This window comes from Psammomys obesus, unplaced genomic scaffold (genome assembly GCF_907164565.1).
Source record: "Psammomys obesus unplaced genomic scaffold, mPsaObe1.curated_primary_1811, whole genome shotgun sequence".
Classification (NCBI taxonomy): domain Eukaryota; kingdom Metazoa; phylum Chordata; class Mammalia; order Rodentia; family Muridae; genus Psammomys; species Psammomys obesus.
The window spans coordinates 340,529-363,765 of NW_026594354.1; the positions used below are offsets into that span (position 1 = coordinate 340,529).

The window sequence follows — 23,237 nt, forward strand, 5'->3', positions numbered from 1 at the left end:
TACAGTGAGTATTTTAAAGACTTTTTCATTTTAACTTTTCATTTCTAATTTAGTTATTTTAAATAAGTTTCTTAAATATTTAAACTCTGAGTATATATTATGTGTGTCTTTCTGCTCCTGGGACAGCTCACTCAGGATGATCTTTTCTAGTTCCCACCATATGCCTGCAAATTTCATGATTTCCTTGTTTTTAATTGCCAAGTAGTATTCCATTGTGTAAATATAACACACCTCCTGTATCCATCCTTCCACTGAGGGACATCTTGGTTGTTTCTTGATTCTGGCTATTATGAATAAAGCTGCTACAAACATGGTGGAGAAAATGTCCTTGTTGTATACTTGAGCATATTTTGGATATATGCCTAGGAGTGGTATAGCTGGATCTTGAGGAAGCACTGTTCTTAATTGTCTGAGAAAATGCCAGATTGATTTTCAAAGTGGTTGTACAAGTTTACATTTCCACCAGCAATGGAGAAGAGTTCCCCTTTCTCCACATCCTCTCCAGTATGTGTTGTCACTTGAGTTTTTCATCTTAGCCATTCTGATGGGTGTAAGGTGAAATCTCAGGGTAGTTTTGATTTGCATTTCCCTGATAACTAAGGACATTGATCATTTATTTAAGTGTTTTTCTGCCATTCAAAATTCCTCTACAGAGAATTTTCTGTTTACCCCATATTTTAAAATGGATTACTTGATTTGTTGCTTTTTAACTTTCTGAGTTCTTTATATATTCTGGATATTAGCCCTCTGTAAGATAAAAGGTTGGTAGAGATCCTTTTCCAGTCTGTAGGCTGTTTTTTATTTTTATTTTTTTGTTTGATGACAGTGTCCTATACTTTACAGAAACTTTTCCATTTAATGAAGTCCCATTTATTGATTGTTGATCTCAAATATGGTATATAGTCACTTATAAGTGGGTATTAGACAAATAATATAGGATATACTTACTAAAATCTGTACTCCTAAAGACCTAAGCAAGAAGGGACCCTGGCTAAATGATTAATCCTCACTCAGAAAGGCAAACAGGATGGACATTGGAAGAGGCAGTAAACAGGGAACAGGACAGGAGCCACCATGAAGGGCCTCTGAAATACTCTACCCAGAAGGGTATCAAAGCAGATGCTGAGACTCATCGCCAAACTTTGGGCAGAGTACAGGGAATCTTATGAAAGAAGGAGGAGAGGGAAAGACCTGGAGAGGACAGTAGCTCCACAAGGAAAGCAATAAAACCAATAAATCTGGGCACAGAGATCTTTTCTGAGACTGACCATACATGGAGATAACCTAGAACTCCTGCACAGATGTAGCCCAAGATAGTTCAGTCTGTAGGTGGGTTCCCTAGTAATGAGAGCAGGGACTGTCTCTGACATGAACTTAGTGGTTGGGTCTTTGATTACCTCCCCATGAGGGAGGAGCAGCCTTACCAGGCCACAGAGGAAGACAATGCAGCCACTCCTGATGAGAGAGACCTAATAAGCTAGGGTCAGATGGAAGGGGAGGAGGACCTCCCCTATCAGTGGACTTGGGGAGGGTCATGGGAGGAGATGAGGGAGGGAGGGTGGGATAGGGAAGGTATGAGGGAGGGGACTACAGCTGGGATACAAAGTGAATAAAATGTAATTAATAAAAAAGAAAAAAATTAAACTCTGATTATGTACTTTGGCATTTTACCCTTTAGTTTTTAAGTTTTCTCTTTCCTCTTACAGACTTCATATTAGTTGGCTATACATTTTGGGTTATGTTATCTAAGTACATAGGAAGCTGGGATAGGACTGGAGAGATGGTTTAATTGGCAAAACCTTTGCTCTACAATTAGGGAGACTAGAGTTGAGGTTCTTAAAATCCTTCATAAAAGCTGAGTGGTAGTAGTGGCCTGCATATGTAAACCTAGCTTATACAAAGCAGAGAAAGAAATCCATGAATCAAGCTGGATATTTAGAAAACCTGAAATTATGACCTCCGGGTTGAGAAAGAAACCCTGCCTCAGTATGTAATATAGAGAGCAATCAAAGAAGCCACCCATAATCAACAATTGTATTTTGAAAAAGGCTGGAAAATATAGCTTAGTGGTTCAATCCCAAACACTTGAAAATGGAGCAAGCTCTAAGTACATAGACTTTTTTTTTTTCCTCTTAGAACAAAATGACCCCTTCATCTCTGGTGAAAACTTAAAATATACTTTGTCTCGAAAAATCTCCTTTGTCTGCTATCAGTATAACTATATCATCTTTTTATGCTTTCTCTCACATTTTTTCTTATTATTTCTTATTTTTCATGGCCAAAATTCCTAGAAGAGATGCTTTGATTGCTTCATAAAATTTGTTGAGCAGTAATGTGTATTGAGTACTATTTTATATGGTACTTGTGAGGTTTTTGGAGGTCTGTAGAATATCTTTTATGGAGGAATAAGCTTTCTAGTCACTACTTCTCTTAAGCTATGATGATTCTTAAAATGCTGACTGGAGATAGTAACTAAATTGTGTTTAATCAATAGGTAAATTAATCTTCTTTTAAATATACAAAGAAAATACATAAGGATAATGTACAGAATATTTGTGATGAAACAGCGCACATTAAAATAAGGGATGATGACATGGATTTTTTTATTACTATATATATATATATATGTTTTTGTTTGTTTTTTTCCTGGGGAAAACATGAAGTGTATTGCCAGATATTTTTAACAATGAACTGTTGTCATAACTTCAGGGGGAAAGGATTTTGTTGTTTGGTTGATTGGTTTGGGTTTTGGTTCATGTATTGTTTTTATATGTTATTTACCTCATTATGTACATGAATGTGAATATGATGGCCACTTGTACAAGAGGAACGCTTTACAAAAAGGCAAACTAATGGAATGATGCACTTAACAGTTATAGGCTAAACAACTGATGTTTTCTAGAAGCAGAATTTCCAAAGGCAATTTCTCAGTTTGTTAAGGTTTCTGGTATTTTCTTTGGGGAAAAAAAGGGTAGAAAATATTTATTTTAGAAATGCAACACATTGTAACTGGAATTTCTGCTCAAACTTTGAAAAGTGGAAATTATTTATTCGGTTTTCCTTGTAAATGTTTTCCCTTCGTTTTATTGACAAAAATTTCATACACTATATTCTTATGATGTTTTCCCCTCCCTACAACTCCTCTCCCTTTTTCCAATCTTTCTTCAGAAAACAAAGAAAAAAAACATACAAACACAAATATAGGCACACACACACACACACACACACACACCCCACCAAACAGAAACCATCATGTACAAGCAAAAGACCAGTAAGAGAAAAAAAAATACTAAACAAAGAAATATGAGACCAAAATTCTACAAAAATACCATTGAGTTCATTTTGTATTGGCCACTACTGCTGAGCATGGGACCTACATTTAAATGTAGTTTATATAACCAGTGAGACTCCATGGAGGAAAAAAAAAATTTTTTTCCTTTGTCAGCAAATCACATTTGTGAGTAGATTCTTGGTTAGGGGTGGGACTCTATGTCCACTTCCCCCTTTCAGTGCTCGGTTGACAATCTGTGCAGGCCCTTTGCATGCTGTCACAGTCTCTATGAGTTCATATGTGCATCAGTCCTGTCATATCTTGAAGATACTGTTTCTTTGGTGTCACTCATCCACTTTGGCTCCTGCAATTTTTCTGTATTAATTCTTCTTCATCATAGTTCCCTCAGCCCTGAGGGAAAGGATTTCATGAAGACATCTCATTTAAGACTGTGATCCAAAATCTCTCACTTTATGCATATTGTCCAGTTATGGTTCTCTGATAGTCACCAACTACTATAAATAGTAAGCTTCTCTGGTGATGGCTAAGTGAGAAAGTGATCTGTGGGTATAGCAGAAAGTCATTAGGAATCAGTTTATTGCTACTTTTTTTAAAAGCAGAACAATAGCATTTGCTTTTTCCCTAAGTTCTTAGCCTATCTAGTCTCACATTCTTGGCCATCTAAGGAGTTTCAGGCATAGGTTCTACTTCATGGAGTGGGCCTTAAATCCAATCACATATTGGCTGGGTATTTCAACAACTTTTGTGGCAATATTGCACCAACATATGGTGCAATACAGGCAGGTCACCAATGTAGATAAAAAGGGTTTGTATATAGCGAACATTACTCAGTTGGGTAAAGGTTCTTGGTAGGCATCAGCTACACTTCTACATTTTCAATGAATTATATAGGCATTTTCTTCAACAATAGGGCCTTGCCATCAGTTTCTGGAGTGCAGCCCATAGTCTTGGCAACATCCTGGGTTGTTTGGAGATTCCACAGTGCCTCTTTAGCCAACAACTCAATTTAATATAACTCATTCCTGGCACTAGAGGTTTTATTATATTTGGTGGTAATATATGTCTCTCATTGTTTGGTGATTCCATTTAGGTTTCATATATATATGAAGTTTCTGCTATATGGGGTTTCAATATGATGCTTCAAAAGTCCCTTAGTTTAAGCTGTCCCTCTCTGTGTTCTTTATGTTACTGCTCTTTTCCATCTCCTTTCATATCCATTCACCTGTGAATTATACGATTTTATAGTTTATGGCTGAGTAATATTCCATTGTGCCAATATACATTTTTATTATTTATTCATCAGTTGGTGGCAGACTTCTAGGTTATTTTCAATTTCTGACTGTGTGAATAGAGCAGCGATGACTGTGGATGAGCGAGTATCTCTTTAGGGGAATGGAGAGTCCTTTGGGTAAATGTCCAAGAGTTGTATAGCTAAGGAACTGTCACAATGCTTTCTATAATATCTGTACAAGTTTGTAGTCCCACCAGAAATGGATAACTACTCCCCCTTTCCTACATCCTCATCAGTGTAAGCTATTATTTGCTTTATTGAACTTGGCCATTCTGACAGGTGTAAGTAGTTTTGATTTGCAATTCACTGATGACTAAGGATATTGAATATTTCTTTAAGTGTTTTTCAGCCATTTGTGTTTTCTCTATTAAGAATTCTCTGTATGGAACAGGACAGGGGCCTCTGAAAGGCTCTACCCTGCAGGGTATCAAGGCAGATGCTGAGACTTATAACCAAACTTTGGGCAGAGTGTAGTGAATCTTATGAAAGAAGGGGGAGATAGAAAAACCTGGAGGTGACAGCAGCTCCACAAGGAGAGCAACAGAACCAAAATATCTGGGCCCAGGGGTCTTTTCTAAGACTGATACTCCAACCAGGGAACATGCATGGAGATAACCTCAATCTCCGCACAGATGTAGCCCATGGCAGTTCAGTGTCCAAGTGGGTTCCATAGTAATGGGAACAGGGACTGTCTCTGACATGAACTGATTGGCGTGCTCTTTGATCATCTCCCCCCTAAGGGGGTATAAGTCTTACCAGGCCACAGAGGAAGATAATGCAGCCACTCCTGATGAGACCTGATAGACTAGGAACAGAAGGAAGGAGAAGAAGACCTCCACTATCAGTGGACTTGGGAGGGCCATGTGTGAAGAAGGGGAACGGTGGGATTGGAAGAGAAGAAGGGAGGGAGCCTAACTCACCATCCCAGACAGAACTGTGGGACCCAGGGCACTAGAAACTGGTTTTCCCCGTTGGGAGGAAAACATATGGTGAGGGAAACATCAGGTCTGACCTCAGGGCACTCTGCCAGTCCCCCCCCAAAAAAAGTTCTCAGGGAAAGTTCCTGGGTTCCAGCAGGCTCCCAGGCACCAGCACAGAGCTACTCCCCTGTGCCTGCATGCTTTATTCACCATCACAGACTGAACAATGGACCCCAAAACACCACAGACTGGGTCTCTGTGTTAGGAGGAAACTCCATGGTGGGGGAAACATCAGGTCTGACCTCAGGACACCCAGCTCCAGAAAAGTTTCTGGGTTCCCTCAGGCTCCACACTCTAGCCTTCTGCTGCATGCATGAGTGCTGCGGTCACCTGCTACTGATTACTACTTGGGTACTGAGGCAGAGAGCTCCAACCTCAGACCTACAGAAGCCTGGATCCACTAAATCAGCCCCCAGATACTGTTCCAAGGTGCAACCAGTTATCCCTGGCTAAACTGTTTGAACCACAGAGCTCCCTGGTTCATCAAGAGGGCTGCACCCACCAAACATAGTGTAAGAGCAACAGCTACAGTTTATTAAATTCAGAACAAGAAACCCAGTGGCAGGGCAGCTATCTCCAGGACTTCTGGTGAGAGGGCAGATCCCCCGACTACCAATGACCATAGTTACCACACAGGTCCATATGCCTGAGGTGAGCTGGGTCAATTCCTGAGAAGTACCACCATTCTATTGATCATACCCAAAAAGCTGAGGAGGCCTCCTTCAGGAAAAAACATCTTCCTGCTAAGGGGATTTCCCCACCCCAGGATTCCAGCAGGCACCAGAAAATAACAGCCAACACCTAAGACAACCAGATGGGTAGAGGCCAGTGTAAAAGCACAACCAAGAGTAGCCAAAGCAATATGGCATCTCCAGAACCCAGTTATCCAGGGGCAAGCAGCCCTGGACACGCTAACATAAGTGAAATCCAAGAAGATGACTTACATCTATGCTTATGAAGAGGATAATGAAGTAAACAAATAAAATAAGTGAAGAAATAGAGGAAGATAAAGTCAAACAGATTATGGCCATTCATAAAGAAATACAGGAAAATGCAGCCAAACAATTTGTGGCTTTCAGATAGGAAATGATTAAATCACTGAAAGAAATAAAAGAAACAGAAGAATGTTCAAACAAATAGGTGAAGCAATTGAAGGAAAAACAGGAAAATACAGTCAGACAGGTGAAGGATATCAACAAAACGGTTCAAGATCTGAAGATAGAATTGGAAAAATTAAAGAAAACACAAATGGAGGAAATCATGGAGAGGAGGAACTTAGGGAAGAAAACAGGAAATATAGAGGTAAGCATAACCAACAGACTACAAGAGATGGAAGAATCTCAAAGCCAGACTTGGCAACTAAATGCGATTCTGTCTCAAAGCAAAAAGAAACAAACAGAATTTCTTCAAAAGTGGATTAGAGATATAGGTCAGTTGCAGAGATTTTTACTACCAATTATTAATCACCAAAATATGAGAATATTTCACAAAACTTGTTAGAATATGAAATAAAGAGAAATTATTTTTGCTTTTGTTTTGTTTTATAACAGGAAGAGTCCTAAATTTGTAAATATTAATAACTCCATGAAATATAATCTCCTTGACAAATCTGCTCTGAACCCTTTATTGAGTCAAGTCACTGTTATTTTGCAGTAGGGTTAGTAACTAAGCTATCCTAACATAATTCAAATAGCTCAAACCACTCTCTGTCCTGATATAGGGTTTCTATTACTGTGATAAAACACCATGACTAAAGCAACTTGGGGAAGAAAGAGTTTATTTGGCTTATGCTTCCATATCACAGTTCCTCATCAAAAGCAGTGAGGGTAGGTACTCAATGGCAGGAACATGGAGGTAAGTGCTGATGCGGAGGCCATGGAGGGATGCTGCTTACTGACTTGCTCCCCTTGGATTGCTCAGCCTGCTTTCTTATAGCACCCAGGACCACCAGCCCAGGGATGGCACCCTCCACAATGAGCTGGGCCCTCTCCCATCAACCACTAAGAAAATGCCCTACAGGCTTGCTTACAACCCAGTTTTTTTGGAGGTATTTTCTCAAATGAGGTTTTCTTCTCTCCTTGTTGACATAAAATTAGTCAGCAACTGGTTGACTTTTCCTTCAGTCCTGTGGTAGGAATTCCTTAGGGAGATAATCACCTCTATCTTATGAGTTATAAAATGGTGACATGCAAAAGCTGGAAGCCGTTTTAAGCATAGCTCCACCAGACACTCCTTAAACTTTTCTATAAATATTTTGCAGTTTTAGTTTATTTGCTGGTCTTTCCCATCTAGTTATCCACAGTTGTACTTTGAGTCTCTAGAAATGTAATTTAAGAATAATTTTGACTAAGTTCCTTTATTGTCATCTAGTAGTCTCTTGAAATGAATAAGCAATAAGACAAAGAAATGTAATGTAGAAGAAAGAATAGTGAGTATTTGGGGCCACATTTGTTTTGTTTCTTTGCTTTTATGGCATTTTGCTTTGGGCAAATCCTCTCTAAGATTCAATTACATTAATTCAGAATGAATATAATAATAACATCTAACGGTACTTTGTGATAATAATAACATCTAATGGTACTGAGAATGAAAAGAGATAAGTATGACATGTTTTGTACATCTTTAAAGGACAATGCAAATACAGGAAGTTATAGTAAACACAGATCATTATTACTCCTGATTCCACTCAAGTGTAACTCCTCACGTTATGTAGATGGGGTTTGGGTGAAGGTAGTGAACTAATGGGAAATAGAAAAATAAAACACAAGAAGTCATAATGATTCTTATTCTTTGCTGGCTGTTCAAAATACCTGTGATATCTTGTGAAAGTTCACACAGGTGTATATTCTAATGCAGGGCTATGAATTGTTCAGGTTGCTGCATGTAGACCGTATGAAGGGGCATAAATCTATGTGCAGCATAGCAAAATGTTTTCTAACTTCAATGTGTCAGATTTACCCAGGAACTTTGAGAAAATAAGAGGTCTGCTGTCATCCTATTATATCCACTCTGAAAATCCCAGTTTAGCATGTGTAGATGAGGCCCAGATGGATCAGAAAAAATAAAAAAAGAAATTAGAGACTTTCTAAAATTCAATGAAAATGAAGGTATAACTTTCCCTAACTTATGGGACACAATGTAAGCAGTGCTAAGAGGAAAGTTCATAGCACTAAGTGCCTTCATAAAGAAATTTGAGGCATCTCATACAAGCAAGTTAATGGCACACCTGAAAGCACTAGAAAAAAGCAGACATACCCAAGAGGAATAGACAGCTGAATATAATCAAACTCAGGGTTGAAATCAATACATTAGAAACAAAGAGAACAATTCAAAGACTCAAGGAAACCAAGAGCTGACTCTTTGAGAAAATTAAGATAGACAAACTCTTAGCCAAACTAACTAAAAGGTGAAGGGACACCATCCAAGTCAACGAAATCAGAAATGAAAAGGGGGACATAGCAACAAACACTGAGGAAATCCAAACAATCATTAGGACTTACTTCAAAAGCCTATATGCAACAAAATTTGAAAGTGTAAATGAAGTGGATAATATTTTGATAGATTCTCTAAGTTTTTAAACAGTGTTTTAGAGTGTAAATTTTAGACCACTTTTTAAATTTGTTTTAATTGGTATCTCACTATACATCCCTGTACAACATAGAACTCACTACATAGACTTGTCTACACTCAGACTTACAGAGATCTGTATGCCTCTGCCTCCTGAATGCTGTGCTTAAAGGCCATCATGCCTGCCATAATTTTATATTTTGTTAAACTTTATCCTGTTTTTTATGATGTTTTAAATGAAGTTATTTTTTTATGCAGTCTTATTTTTATTTAGAATTTCATGAATGGCCTTTTGTTTGAATTTCATTTTGGAAATGATTACAAACACATAAAATGTCCTAATTCCCTTTTAGGGTATTGTTCAGACAGGGAATGAATGTCCTTTCACATCTAAACACTAAGAATGTGGCTAACAGTTATATTGTGTGATAACTAATCCACAGATGCAGAAAGTAGGTAAGGTCTGTTTTCAGAGCCTCATCAGAGCTCACCAGAATTGTCTTCAGGCATGTCAGCCTATCTGAGGCATTGGCAATCAATGGGTAGGAATCATGGTATTATCAATAAACAAGATAGTTTGTAGCTTGAAGTAAGGAAAGAAGTTAGCCCTAGAGTCAGGAAAATGTCAATAGAAAGAGAACAGAAATTAACTGAAATCTGACATGTTTTCTTGGTTGCCATCAGTTCAACTTCTTCCTCCTCTTAAGGAGACTGTCCAGTTTTTTGAGGGATCCAAGCTTCTAGTATTCGATGAGGAAAGTAGAATCATTAGGTGATACTTATCCCTATCTATACTTATTACCTTTCTTTTTTGCCATGGCTCTTTTTATCTCTAGCTACATCAGTACGTTTATAATATAAACAATTTACAATACATTATATTGTGTTTCTATTATATTATTTATTGTATTCATATTATATTATATTTATAATAGTTTAAATAACTATACTAAAGAATTACAGGAATTTGACATCATATAATTTGTGGAAAAGAATTAAATAGTACATGTGTGACTGTTGCTTTTGAGTCTGGTGCTAGAACTTGAACTTTAGAGACTGGAAGTCAGCAATCAAAGAACACAAACAAGAAAAATAAATAAAATTATAAACTGAAAAGATTAAACTGGAATCATAAAGATGAACTGTAACCATTCAGAGCTTCCTTTAACAACTTTACACTTCCAATATTGATGGAAGGGGATTCCTGCAAAAGCTGTTATTGTTTGTCTTAGGGATAAATGCTAATTGAGGGTTATAGGAGTTGAATCTGTTATACTTCCACTACCAAGATGAGGCAACATATAGAGGTAAAATTTAAGTAATGTCTTTTGTGCCCTGTATGAATAAATCATGAAGAAGATGAATATACTTTATTCACATTGTCCTTTCTATTAAAACATATCTTGTGATCAAAAACTATACAGGGAAGGTAATTCTAAGGAAATGTAGTTCCATTTTAGCTAAGTTGACCTAGAACAAATCTATGATGCCTGCAGATTAGTTTTCCATTTCTATAATAACGTGTCTGGACTAATTAGCTTATAAATAGAAATGGCATATTTTGGTGGATCCATTTCATGATCCCACTGTTTAGAGGCCTATGGTAAAGCATCATATTACGTCAGGAGCATGCAGTGGCTTCAAAACAAGACATCTCCTTTCAGTGAATGAAAGTAAAAGAATGTGGTGGTTTGAATGAAAAAAATGCTTCCCATAGTCCCATAGGCTTGGGGATCTGCACACTTGGTCCTCAGTTGGTGGCGTTATTTGGGGAGGTTTAGGAGGTATAAACTTGGGGGAGAAATTTTGTCACTCAGGATGGGATTTGAGAGTTTATATCGCCATCCTACTTCTAGTTTGCTCTCTTGGCTTGCTGTTTTTATTTAAAGATGTGAGCATTCAGCTTCCTGTTCCTCCTGCCATGCCTGCCACTTGGAACTCTGCTTTCCTTCCATAACGAACTCATCCCTCTGGAAACATGAGCCAAAATAAATTCTTCTTCCATAGGTTGATTATGGTTGTGGTATTCTATTATAGCCACAGAATATAATACAAATAATAATAGTACATGGGAGTTGAGTAAGGGACCAGGATCCAACAGCTCTCTAGAGCACGAGTTTAATGACTTTCCACCAGCCGCTCCTCTTAAAGTGTCCATCTCTGCTTAATAACACAACCTAGGGACAATGCAAGATACAAAGAGGCTAGCTTGCCAAAACAAATCATAATTCTCAATGAACAGATTACTGTCAAGTAGCAATCAATATAATCATTTCAGACAAGAACCCCTATTCTGTAGGGCTCATGTATCCCAATCAATGAGTAAGAGCAACTTTTAAGCCTTTCTCACTTATACATGCTTCTTGGTAGCTGAGATCTCAACTGGAGCACTGAGATGCATTTTTAAGTTAATGAGACACCTTAAATAATTATAGAACTAAAGCTGAAAGAATGGAATTTCTCAGTCCATAGACTTAAAATAGGTCTATAACTCATGAGGCCAACCCTTTATATTTTCATGGATTGTGGTACAGATTCATACATTTTTACTACAAACTGATCTCCTGTGAAAATTTTCTCTTATATAGTGGGAAAGAGAGAAATTAAATCAGAAAATAATTGCTTTGTGAAAAACAGGTCTTCCCTAATATGTATAACCATAACTTTCTAAATTGGGCTAACAGAACAAGCAAACATGGGATTACCTATACTCATCTTAAGGCAAATGAAGCACTTTTCTTAATTTAGAGAATATGTACACTGTAAAAATGAATCCACTAAATATTACCTATGTCATTTCCTTGTAGATTGTGTTCATGGTCATTGACAATGAATAAAAATAGATACACACCACCACAGAAAAATATTAAACAAACAAAAATACTAGTTCCAGGTTTTAAAAAAATCCATGAATGAAAAGGATTACAGATTAGCCATAGAATTTGTCAGCTGCCTTAGGGTAAACATGATTTATAAGTACAACAGATGATTCATTTTGTTTCTTATTCTACCCCAGGATTCCAACTCTTTTCTAGTAACTTTGACATACTCCTTCCATACATACAAACTCATCTCTGTCACCAAGTTTGACAGAGAAAAGGAGAATTTTACAAAATTTAAAATAAAAAAAATTGTCAGTTTATTTTCAAGATATAGATAGCCTGGATGAGTTTACTCAACAAGCAAACCAAGCCCTTTTTTTTATTTTTATTTTTGCCAAAGTGAAAAACACAAGTAAAATTGTAATCTATTTATTTAAAAAAATATGTATTACTTACTAAAATCTATAAGATACTAATTCAATACCCTTAGATAAAATTAATGCAACAGCTTAGTGGTATGAACTAAGCTTCCCCTTAGCACTACTTAGATCAACAGAGCCAAAAAAAAAACCTGAGCCCTGGAGGGACCTGCAGAGACTGATACCCCAACCAAGGACAATGCATGGAGAGGACCTAAAACACTTGCTCAGATGCAGCTGATAGTCTCAGTCTCCAAGTGGGTATCCTAGTAAGGGGAACAGTGACTGTCTCTGGCATGAACTCAGTGGCTGGCTCTTTGATCACCTCCCCCTGTGGGGTGCAGCCTTATCTGGCTACAGAGGAAAACAATGCAACCAGTCTTGAAGAGACCTGATAGGCTAGGGTCAGATAGAAGGGGAGAAGGACCTCCCCTATCAGTGGACTAGGGGAGGGGCATAGGGGGAGAAGAGGGAAGGTGGGTGGGATTAGGAGGAGAAGAGGGAGGGGGCCACATCTGGGATGCAAATTAAATAAATTGTAATAAATGACAATAATAAATAATAATTTAAAAAATTAATACAACAATAGTTTCTTAAGTATTTTCTTTGATTTGTTCTTAGGTAATGTTTACCTAAAAAAAAAAAAATAATAATAATACAATGAAAACTGTTTTACCTTTTTACTAAATGGTCATTTAAAATCTGTGGTTAAATTTTAGTTTTATATGTTTCCCATTGGACAAAGCTTCTGCTTTTTGGATAATCATTGTTTTAACTATTTAAAAATCTTTATAGAAAGTTATGCCTATTTCTAGAATATTTTTATAAATTGTAAAACTTGTTTTAATGGACAGCTGTTTAAACATGTTTACAGAATTTGATCTACTAGATAAAAATACATAACATTGTAAAAGACTTTTAACTTTGATAACTAAAATCCAAAATTAGTTGCAAAGACTTTCTTAAAGGATAAAGAACCAGAAATTTCATCAACTAAACAAACAAAACTTGAGACAGCGAACTTTCTTACATTATCTGACACATACATGTTTACTGTTTTGTTTTGTTTTTTACCATGTACTATTTATGCCACTAAGGGCTACATACTTATTTTTATTAATTTTTTATTTTTATATTAATTACCATTTATTCACTTTGTATATCAGCTGTAGCCCCTCTCTCATTCCCTCCCAATCCCATCCTCTCTTCCTTATCTCCTCCCATGCCCCTCTCCAAGTCCACTGATAGAGGAGGTCCTCCTTCCCTTCCATCTAACCCTAGCTTATCAGGTCTCATCAGGACTGGCTACATTGTCCTCTTCTGTGGCCTGGCATGTGTACTTTGAAAATGCTCAATGATTCTTATCTTCAATGCGACTGGCATCAAGTAACCTGTAAAAATTTCTCTCAATGTTTGTTTCCTAAATAATTTTTGTAATTAGATTTAAATTTTTGCTTAATATATTCAATATTTTATATTAAATATTTATTATTAAATATCTAATTAAAATTTTAATTGACTACTTCAAATATTTAATTATTTATTAATTGTTTAATTATTAATTATTTAATTGATTATTAATTAAATATTTATTTAAATTGATTTAATTATTAAATGTTTAATTAGATCTTTAAAATATTTAATTAAATATATATTTTTAAAAATTTTTTTTTAATTTCATTTTTTTCTTATCAGTTACATTTTATTAACTCTGTATCCCAGCCGTGTCCTTCTCCCTCATTCCCTCCCAATCCCACCCTCCCTCCCTCATCTCCACCATGCCCCTTGCCAAGTCCACTGATGGAGGGGACCTCCTCCCCATTCATCCGATCCTGTTTTATCAGGTATCTTCAGGACTGGCTGCAAAGCCCTCCTCTGTGGCCTAACAGGACTGCTCCTCCCTTGGGGGGTGGGGAGGCCAAAGAGCCAGTCATTGAGTTCCTGTTAGAAATAGTCCTTGTTCCCCTCACTATGGGAAACCAATTGGTTACTGAGTTACCACAGGCTACATCTGAGCAGAGGTTCTAGGTTATATCCATACATGGTCCTTGGTTGAATGACAGTCTCTGAGAAGACCCTGTGCCCAGATATATTTGGTCCTTGTGGAGCTCCTATCCTTTCCCCATCATACTAAGTCCCCTTCTTTCATACGATTCCCTGTACTCTGCCGAAGGTTTGGTCATGAGTCTTTGTATCTGCTTTGAAAACACTGCTAGTTAGAGTCTTTCAGATGCACTCAGTAGACTCCTGTCATATGTTCAATGCACTTCCCATCTGTCTTTCTAAACGAGGATTGATCATCTTACCCCATTGTCCACTCTCTTGATAATCTTTTTTAGGTGTATAGATTTCATTATGTTTGTCATATCTTATAGGTCTATATAAGTGTGTATATACCATGTTTGTCTTTCTCCTTCTGGGATATTTCACTCAGAATGATCTTTTCTAGATCATTCTGAGTGAAATTCTAAGTGATCATTTCTAAGTGATAAAATATACTATTTTTGTGTTTTTCAGTTTTTTTGGGGGGGTTATTTTTTGTTTTTTGTTTTGTTTTGTTTTTTGTTTTTTTCATGCAACAGGATTTCTTTTGTGTAGCCCTGGCTGTCCTGGAACTCACTCTGTAGACCAGGCTGGCCTCGAACTTAAGAGATCTGCCTGCTTCCCTGTGTCCTAAGATTAAAGCCGTGTGCTATCACTGCCCTGTTTTTTATTTTTATTTTTATTTTTTGTTACTAATCTTGGTTTTAATGAACAAAGAAATACAGTTTTAAAATAACCAAAGATTTGAGACTGATACTCCAACCAAGGACCATTCATGGTGATAACCTAGAACCCCTGCACAGATGAAGCCCATGGCAGCTTAGTGTCCAAGTGGGTCCCCAGTAAAGGGAACAAGGGACTGTCTCTGACATGAACTCAGTGCCTGGCTCTTTGATCACCTCCCCTTGAGGGGGGTGCAGCCTTGCCAGGCCACAGAAGAAGACATTGCAGCCAGTCCTGATGAGACCTGATAGGCTAGGGTCAGAGGGAAGGGGAGGAAGACCTCCCCTATTAGTGGACCTAGGGAGGGGCATGGGAGGAGGTGAAGGAGGGAGGGCGGGATTGGGAGAAGAAGACGGAAGGAGCTACAGCTGAGATACAAAGTGTATAAACTGTAATTAATTAAAAAAATAATTAATTAAAATAAAACCAAAGATTTGAGTTAACTCTTACCCAAAGACTACAAAACACAACAACCTTCACAATATTTTGTACCTTAAGTATTGATGTTTCTTAACTAATTTGTATGTAAAATGTCCCATAGTTCAACTAGAATGGATTAAAAATTAACTAATCGGTATTTGTATTTTACTAACAGAAGAGGGGAATACTAAAGTGATTCCCCTTAACATCCCACTTCAAAACATTTAAAACTAGCATAATTCCTAGAGTACAAATAACTGTAAATACTTGGAGAAACTATATAGCTAATCTAGTTAAAATGCATAAATTTTTTTTAAATACATCTTTTTTTCATCTATTACCTTCATTCCATTGAGCCACACTGTGTTCCTGATTACTTAATTTTAGGTATAGTAGTTCTGTTGTGTGTTACATGTAAATGCTATGTCAGATATGTGAGAGATTAAAAAATCAGACCTAGGTGATGATGGGTAGTAGTTTTGGTATGATCCAGGAGTTTCATTTTTAATGGCCTTTACCAGTTATACTTCTCTCCTGACAACAGCTGTCCTGACTAGTACTCATCTACATCAGATCCTACAAAATGAGCCTTTTCTACCCATGAGAGAACTTACCATATTTTATAAATAATATATTCCACTCTCATGCACAAAATGTGATGCTTATCCTCCTGGAGAAAAAAGTAAAGAGTAATTCCTGTAAAGACACTGTGCTTGGAGAGACTGACTGACTAGAACTTCCAAACTCTGGAAAGGTTGGAATGTTGCAGGTCCTGATGCTATTTATCTTTTCTTGGGTTAGTTCTAGCCCTCATAGAGTCATTTCTTGCCCATCTCTGTGTCAGAACTAACATCCTGTAGCTAGTAGATAAAAACCTTTGGAATCTTTTAACTTAGTGAATCTACCGGCTTTCACCAATCTAATCGCTAGTAATGTCATTGGCTAGTATCTTAGGCTATAGAAAAGCCTTCTTCATCTTGCTGTAACCACTTCTCTGATGGACCCGCCATTGTATTCGAAACTTGCCTTGCTTTATTACTTTCGTTGTTCAGTAAAAAGATAACACTTCATGAACGTGTTTCTACATTAGAACATGGAATTTGGGATCACTTAATTCCTAACCATGGTCATTCAAAATGGCTCCCAGATGAACTATTATTCCCTTTAAAAAAACGTGATAGCATACATTTATCAGGGGTAAATAGAGTTGCCCCTATGAAGACCAGATTAGAAACATGTAATCTGTAGTAACCACAACAAACTCAATCTAATTTCTTGTTGGTACCCTTGGAGATCTACTTTACAATACTCAACGCATTTATATTTTATATCTCAGTTGTTGTATATCATGATGCATTCTTCTACATTATAAGTTGCCTTTATGTTACAAATCTAGTTTTGCTACAACCAAAATTCATTTTCTTATAAATAACAGGGAAGCTACGTATGTTTATGTATATACATTACAATGGCCTGCTCTCTGATCATCTACCCCTGATGGGGGAGCAGCCTTACCAGGCCACAGAGGAAGACAGTGTAGCCACTATTGATGAGACCTAATAGACTAGGGTCAGAAGGAAGAAGAGGAGCATGAGAGGAGATGAGGGAGGGAGGGTAGGATTGGGAGGGAATGAGAGAGGGATATACAGCTGGGATACAAAGTGAATAAACTATAATTTATAAAAAATTAATTTAAAAAATCTTGAAAAAAACCCAATCATCTGACTTTCCCTTAATAGTCCCTCTAGGACTATTTATTTTTATCCCTTCATTGGAAAACATACTTGTGATTTTATTTTATTTGGTTTGGAAAAAAGGTAGCCTTGTAGGACTTGTAGGATTTTGCCTAACAAAGCCAAACTTTGCCTTGTCTGTATTTTAATGATTAGAATCAGTGGCTCATGGCATCTGTAATCTTTTCAGCCTTGTCTGATATCCTGAAAAATGAGTACATCTCTCTTCTGTCTATGCTATATCAAGAGTCAGGTTTTAGTCAGATAATAATAATAAAAACTTGATCAAATTCCTTCCAAAGAACCATTTGTGTCCTTTTTTGTACAATTTGGAAGTTTCAGTTTTCTGTTTAAAGATCAAATTTGAGTCAGAAATAAAAGTAGTCTGCTAATCACATTGCTGGAATAATATTACTAACATTTGTCCATATTCATGTCATTACCATCAAGATCAGAAGTTGCTGGCTTTGAATTTTCTTGTGGCTGTAGATCATTTTTTAAAACTTCAGTGTAAAGAAAGTTTCAGTTAATAAGACAGATTTTTTTGTTTTAGAATTTTATATTGAGAAAGAGCAAGAGTAAGACAGAGAGAGGAGGGAAGGAGAGGAGGGAGAGAGGTAAGGGAACAAGAGAGAGTGAGAGAGGAAGAGAGAGAGACAGAGAAAGAGAGAGAGAAAATTTGTGCTCAGATCCCAATTTAGCATATTTCTCATGTGTCCAAATGCTCACGGAGGCCAGATGAGTTCATTGGATACCCTGAAGCTGGAGTTCCAGGCAGTTGTGTGTCATTTGACGTGAGTGCAAAAAACCTAAGTCCGGTCCTCTGCAGATGCAGCACGTGGTCCTATATAGCCCTGTAGATATTTATTATTAATTGTAATTTATTCACTTTGTATCCTGGCTCTAGCTCCCTCCCTTGGCCCCTCCCAATCTTGCTTTCCCTCCCTCTTCACCTCCTATGCCCCTCCCCTAGTCCACTGATAGGGGAGGTCCCCCTCTCCTTCTATCTGACCCTAGTCTATCAGGTCTCATCAGGACTGGCTGCATTGTCTTCCTCTGTGGGCTGGTAAGTAAGGCTGCTCCTCCCTCAGGGGGAAATGATCAAAGAGCCAACCACTGAGTTCATGTCAGAGACAACTTCTGTTCCCCTTACTAGGGAACCCATTTAGAAACTGAGTTGCCTATGGGCTATATCTGAGCAGGTGGTCCAAAATATGCTCAACTACACATCAAGGACATTTGGTCAACCATGTTCTTAGCAGCTTTATTTGTAATAGCCAGAATTTGGAAACAACCTAGATGTCCCTCAACCGAGGAATGGATGCAGAAATTGTTTTACGTTTACACAACGGAATACTACTCAGCAATTAAAACAAGGAAATCATAAAATTTGCAGGCAAATGAGTGTAATTAGAAAATATCATCCTGAGTGAGGTAACCCAGAAGCAGAAAAACACAGATGGTATATACTCACTTATAAGTGGATATTAGCCATATAATATAGGATAAACATAGTAAAATATATAGTCCTAAATAAGCTAAACAATAAGGAGGACCTTAGGGAAGATGCTTAATCCTCATTCAGAAGGGCAAATGGGATAGACCTCAGAAGCTGGAGAAAACAGCGAACAGGACAAGAACCTATCACAGAAGGCCTCAGAAATAATCTACCCATCAGGGTAGCGAAGCAGATGCTGAGACTCATAGCCAAACTTTGGGCAGAGTTCAGAGAATCTTTTGGAAGAAGGGGTAGATAGAAAGACCGGAGGGGACAGGAGCTCTTCAAGGAGAATAACAGAGACAAAAACCTGGGCCCCAGGAGGCCTGCAGAGACTGATACTCCAGCCAAGGACCATGTATGGAGAGGACTGAGATACCCTGTAGATATTTTTAAATAATTTTAAGGAATTAATGTGAGAACAACAAGGTAATGCTCCTTTTCTCTTTGAAAATGAAAGGAAGAGAAATATGCTAAATTGAGGTCTGAGCACAAATTTAATCCTAGATTCAAGTTTTCAGGTTTGGTTGTGTGACTAACTAGTCACAACTTTGTGAGCAAGTGTGAATTTCCTTATCTGGAAAATGGGATATGGATTGCTTTCTTATCAAAATTTCTGTGTTCTGATGGCCTAGAGAAGGATGAGAATGTGCTTTGCCAGCAACCAAGCATTGTTTGAAGAGAAAGCTTTAAGATATGAGCCTGCCTATGGGTGGCAAAGCCATGGAAAATGGAGCATATCATGGTGAACAACTCTCCTAGCACTGATTCTCTCTACAAATGGTTCTTAGTCGCAGTTGCTTAGTGTAGAGCTCTGAGAAGACTAGTAACCTAACCCCCATAAAAGTTTACTCTCAAGTCATTTATCTAGGCATATGCAACCTGTAACACACACCTATATGAATCTCAGGATAGCTGTGAATGCAGCTACGAATCATTCTTGTGAGGGTTTTGATCATGTCTTGTTATCACACAGCTGATATTTTCATTTCCAGATGGCATCATATTATAGTGTCAAAATGCTACATTCTCTTGACAAAGTGTTGTTTGGGCATCTGCATGTCTAAATTCTTCATGTGTCTCTAAACACTACAGTGTATCATGAGTAAGGATCTTTGCATGTGTGCCTCCTGCTTACATCTTGGCATAGATGTTTAAGTTAAATGCTGGCCAGTAGAGACATCACCCCAAAACTTCAGGGGACCCAATGACAAATGGTAAAATATTGGAATAGGACTGGATAACCTGCATACAAATCCAAGGTGTATCATCCTTCTGCCATGTGACTTTAAGCAATTCATATCTTTCTCAATGTCCATAACAACATAAGAGCCATCATTTTTAAATACTTTTTTTAAACTAATAACTATACATTTTAAAGCCATCTAGTACATAATAACAACCTAAGGTAGACATAATTATCCTGTTTCACAGCAAAGAAAACAATACTGTGGAGAAACTATGAGATTTGGCTTTGGATAGAATTAAATTTCCACCTCAATTTTATCCTCCTAACAGCATGGTCACCTTAAGCAGTTTACGTAGGATCATATTAAGCCATGTAATGGAAATATTATCATCCTTTTGTGTAGGATTGTTGCGGATTGCAGATAATGCACTTGAAGAGTAGAACATAACTCCTGACACTATAGCGTAATAAAAGCAACAATTGCTATTTTCAGCTATTCACTATTAAGATTAAGCGCTGTTGAACTTAGAATGCATTATTATATGTTCAGGATTCAGTGTAAGGCCTGTCTTATTAAAAAATGCAATTCTCACCTTAAAGTCTATTGAAAAACATCCTGGGCAGGATTCAGGCAACCTCCTCCTGGGCACTGGCTCAGCAACTAGCATGGACAGGTCAATTAACTTTTTTGGGTTTCTGTGGTCTGCAAATGCAAGATTTGAAAAATATGATGTGTAAATTCTTCTCTGGCTCAGACATGTGATAATTGTATAAAGCCTGACTCTGAAAAGAAGATTGTTGTATTTTCCATTATAGAAAACAGCATTTTTGTTCTGTCTTGGGTACTTTATTCCGGCTTAATAAAATCAACACAGACTTTCTCAAAAGAACAAGTCATGAAAGCACTGGAAGAAGGTTCTGGTACAGAGGACCTTAAAACAGGAGATAAAGAGTCAAGGTAGAAAGTGAGGTTTGTGACTCCTTTCTTTTCTCTTGCTGTCTTCCTACTGTCCTTTTTGGGGGCAAGAGATGAAAGTAGGTTGGACTAGGAGTGGATGGGCAAAGGATATCTTGTAGCTGCAGTTTCCTTTCATGTCCCCCTTAAACCTAGTGACAAAATGAAGGAAAAGCTGATGGAAATGGGATGACTTCCTCTGTGCCTGAGGATCTTAAGTCCTTTCATCTTCTCAAAATCTGCATACTGACAAACACCAAGACTACAATCTTGACAGGGCTGTGCTGAGTATTTTATGCTCAAAATGGATGATTTTTAGACTCTCGGGCATGAAAGGGTTTTTGATGGAGAGATTGAGGAGTTTGCTGTTTATCTCTAGTCCATCTCCAGCACCATTTCTCTCTGTGGGGGCTCTTTGGATTAGTGAGTTGTCTTCCAAGTCTCTTTACATGCCCTGACCACCTTTCCCCAATTTTTATCATTTCATTTTTTAAATTTTACACAGATACTAAATTCACATGTTAACAGCATAGAAAGGTTATAAGCGTATTTGCTGTAAAGTCTACCTTTTATTCTTAACTTCTAGCCTATTTATGTTCCCCTCTAGGCGTTAGCAATGACACTGGCTTCTTATAAATTCTCCTAAATATGCCACCCACTTACACAAGCAAGTATGTATATAAGTTGTTTTACTCCTCCATAAACCTCAAAGGCAGCTTATTTTACATAGTTGGACCTGGAGTTGATTGATTTATGTGTCTCAGAACATTTTTCCCCAATCGTCAATCATTCAGAATTTATTGTTTTTTATATCTTCACAGTATTTTGTGTCACAGATGTGCCATATTTTATTTATACTATGTTTAACCAGCTATGAAGAAGGACATCTATAAGTTTTAGAAATTCCCATATAAGACATCACTGCAAGGAGAAGCATCATTGCAGTTTTCTCTTCCCCTGTTCAGGTAATTAACATGATATCTGTGCCATATCCCAGAGGTACTAAATTTGGTGCTGACCTCACCGTAGCCTGAATCCTGCACATTCCTCACTTCTCTGCCACCAAACTCATGTTGTCTGAATTTATTTTATTTTCTCTGTTGAGAAGGCTATATTTCTAACCTCTTAACCTAGATTATTTTTTTAAACAATGTTACCATTACATAGTTCGAGAACTATGCTCTGGGAATGATACAAATTTATTTTACCATTTCTAGGTCACTAAAACTGTGGCACTTCATTACGTTGTAATAGCAAATAATTGTCATGTTATCTTATTTCCCAGTGTCATAGATGTGTGTCATTGTGTATCTGTGCCAAACCAGAAACACATTACAGATTATAGAAAAATCCTGATTAGAGAATATATATTTATTCTAGGACCTAGATAATGCCATTTTGTATGCAAAAGTGAACATTGGTAGCTCAGCATTTTTACTGAGGCCCAGACTGAGCTTCACAGGGTAGGAACCATCTGTCTTATTTATTTGGTTTTCTTCAGTGCCTTCCACAGTGATTGGCATCTGGTAAACATTCATTGGACACCAGAAGATTAGAATCTTTGAAAAAATATTATATTCGGTTTTACATAATGTCTTTATATCTATAACAGTTTGTTCAAAGAAGCAAAATCATAAGCAATTATGTAAAATAATGGGTATATTACAGAAATTTAACCTTACACAATCCAGGAAACTTTTTTTAACTTTTATTAATTATACTTTATTCACTTTGTATCCCCCCATAAACCCCTTCCTCCTCCCCTCATAACTACACCTTCCCTCCTCCTTCTTCACGCATGCCTCTCCCCAAGTCCACTGATAGGGGAGGTCCTCCTCTCCTTCCTTCTGATCCTAGTCTATCAGGTCTCATCAGGAGTGGCTGCATTGTCATCTTCTGTGGCCTGGTAATGGTTCTCCCCCCTCAGGGGGAGGTGATCAAAGAGCCAGCCACTAAGTTCATGTCAGAGACAGCCCCTGTTTCCATTACTATGGAACCCACTTGGACACTGAACTGCCATGGGCTGCATCTGTGCAGGGGTTCTAGGTTATCTCCATGCATGGTCCTTGGTTGGAGTATGAGTCTCTGTAAAGACCCTTGTGTTCAGATTTTCTGGTTCTGTTGCTCTCCTTGTGGAGTTTCCAGGAAACTTTTTAAGCAGTTTTTGTATTGCTATTTATAGCTGGTAATAGGTCTGAGGTCATCAGAAAAGGCAGTTGGAGAAGAAAGATACATGAGAAGTAGGAGAACAGAGACAAACTGGAAATTAAAAATAGCACTTAGTGGTCTCATATGCATCTCAACT

The 23,237-nt window shown here is 37.5% G+C and overlaps 1 pseudogene; it reads left to right on the forward strand.

Moving 5' to 3' along the window:
* The first annotated feature begins 7,411 nt into the window (after window positions 1-7,411).
* Window positions 7,412-23,237, forward strand: part of LOC129685228 (protein DENND6A-like) — a 32,672-nt pseudogene continuing 16,846 nt past the window's right edge.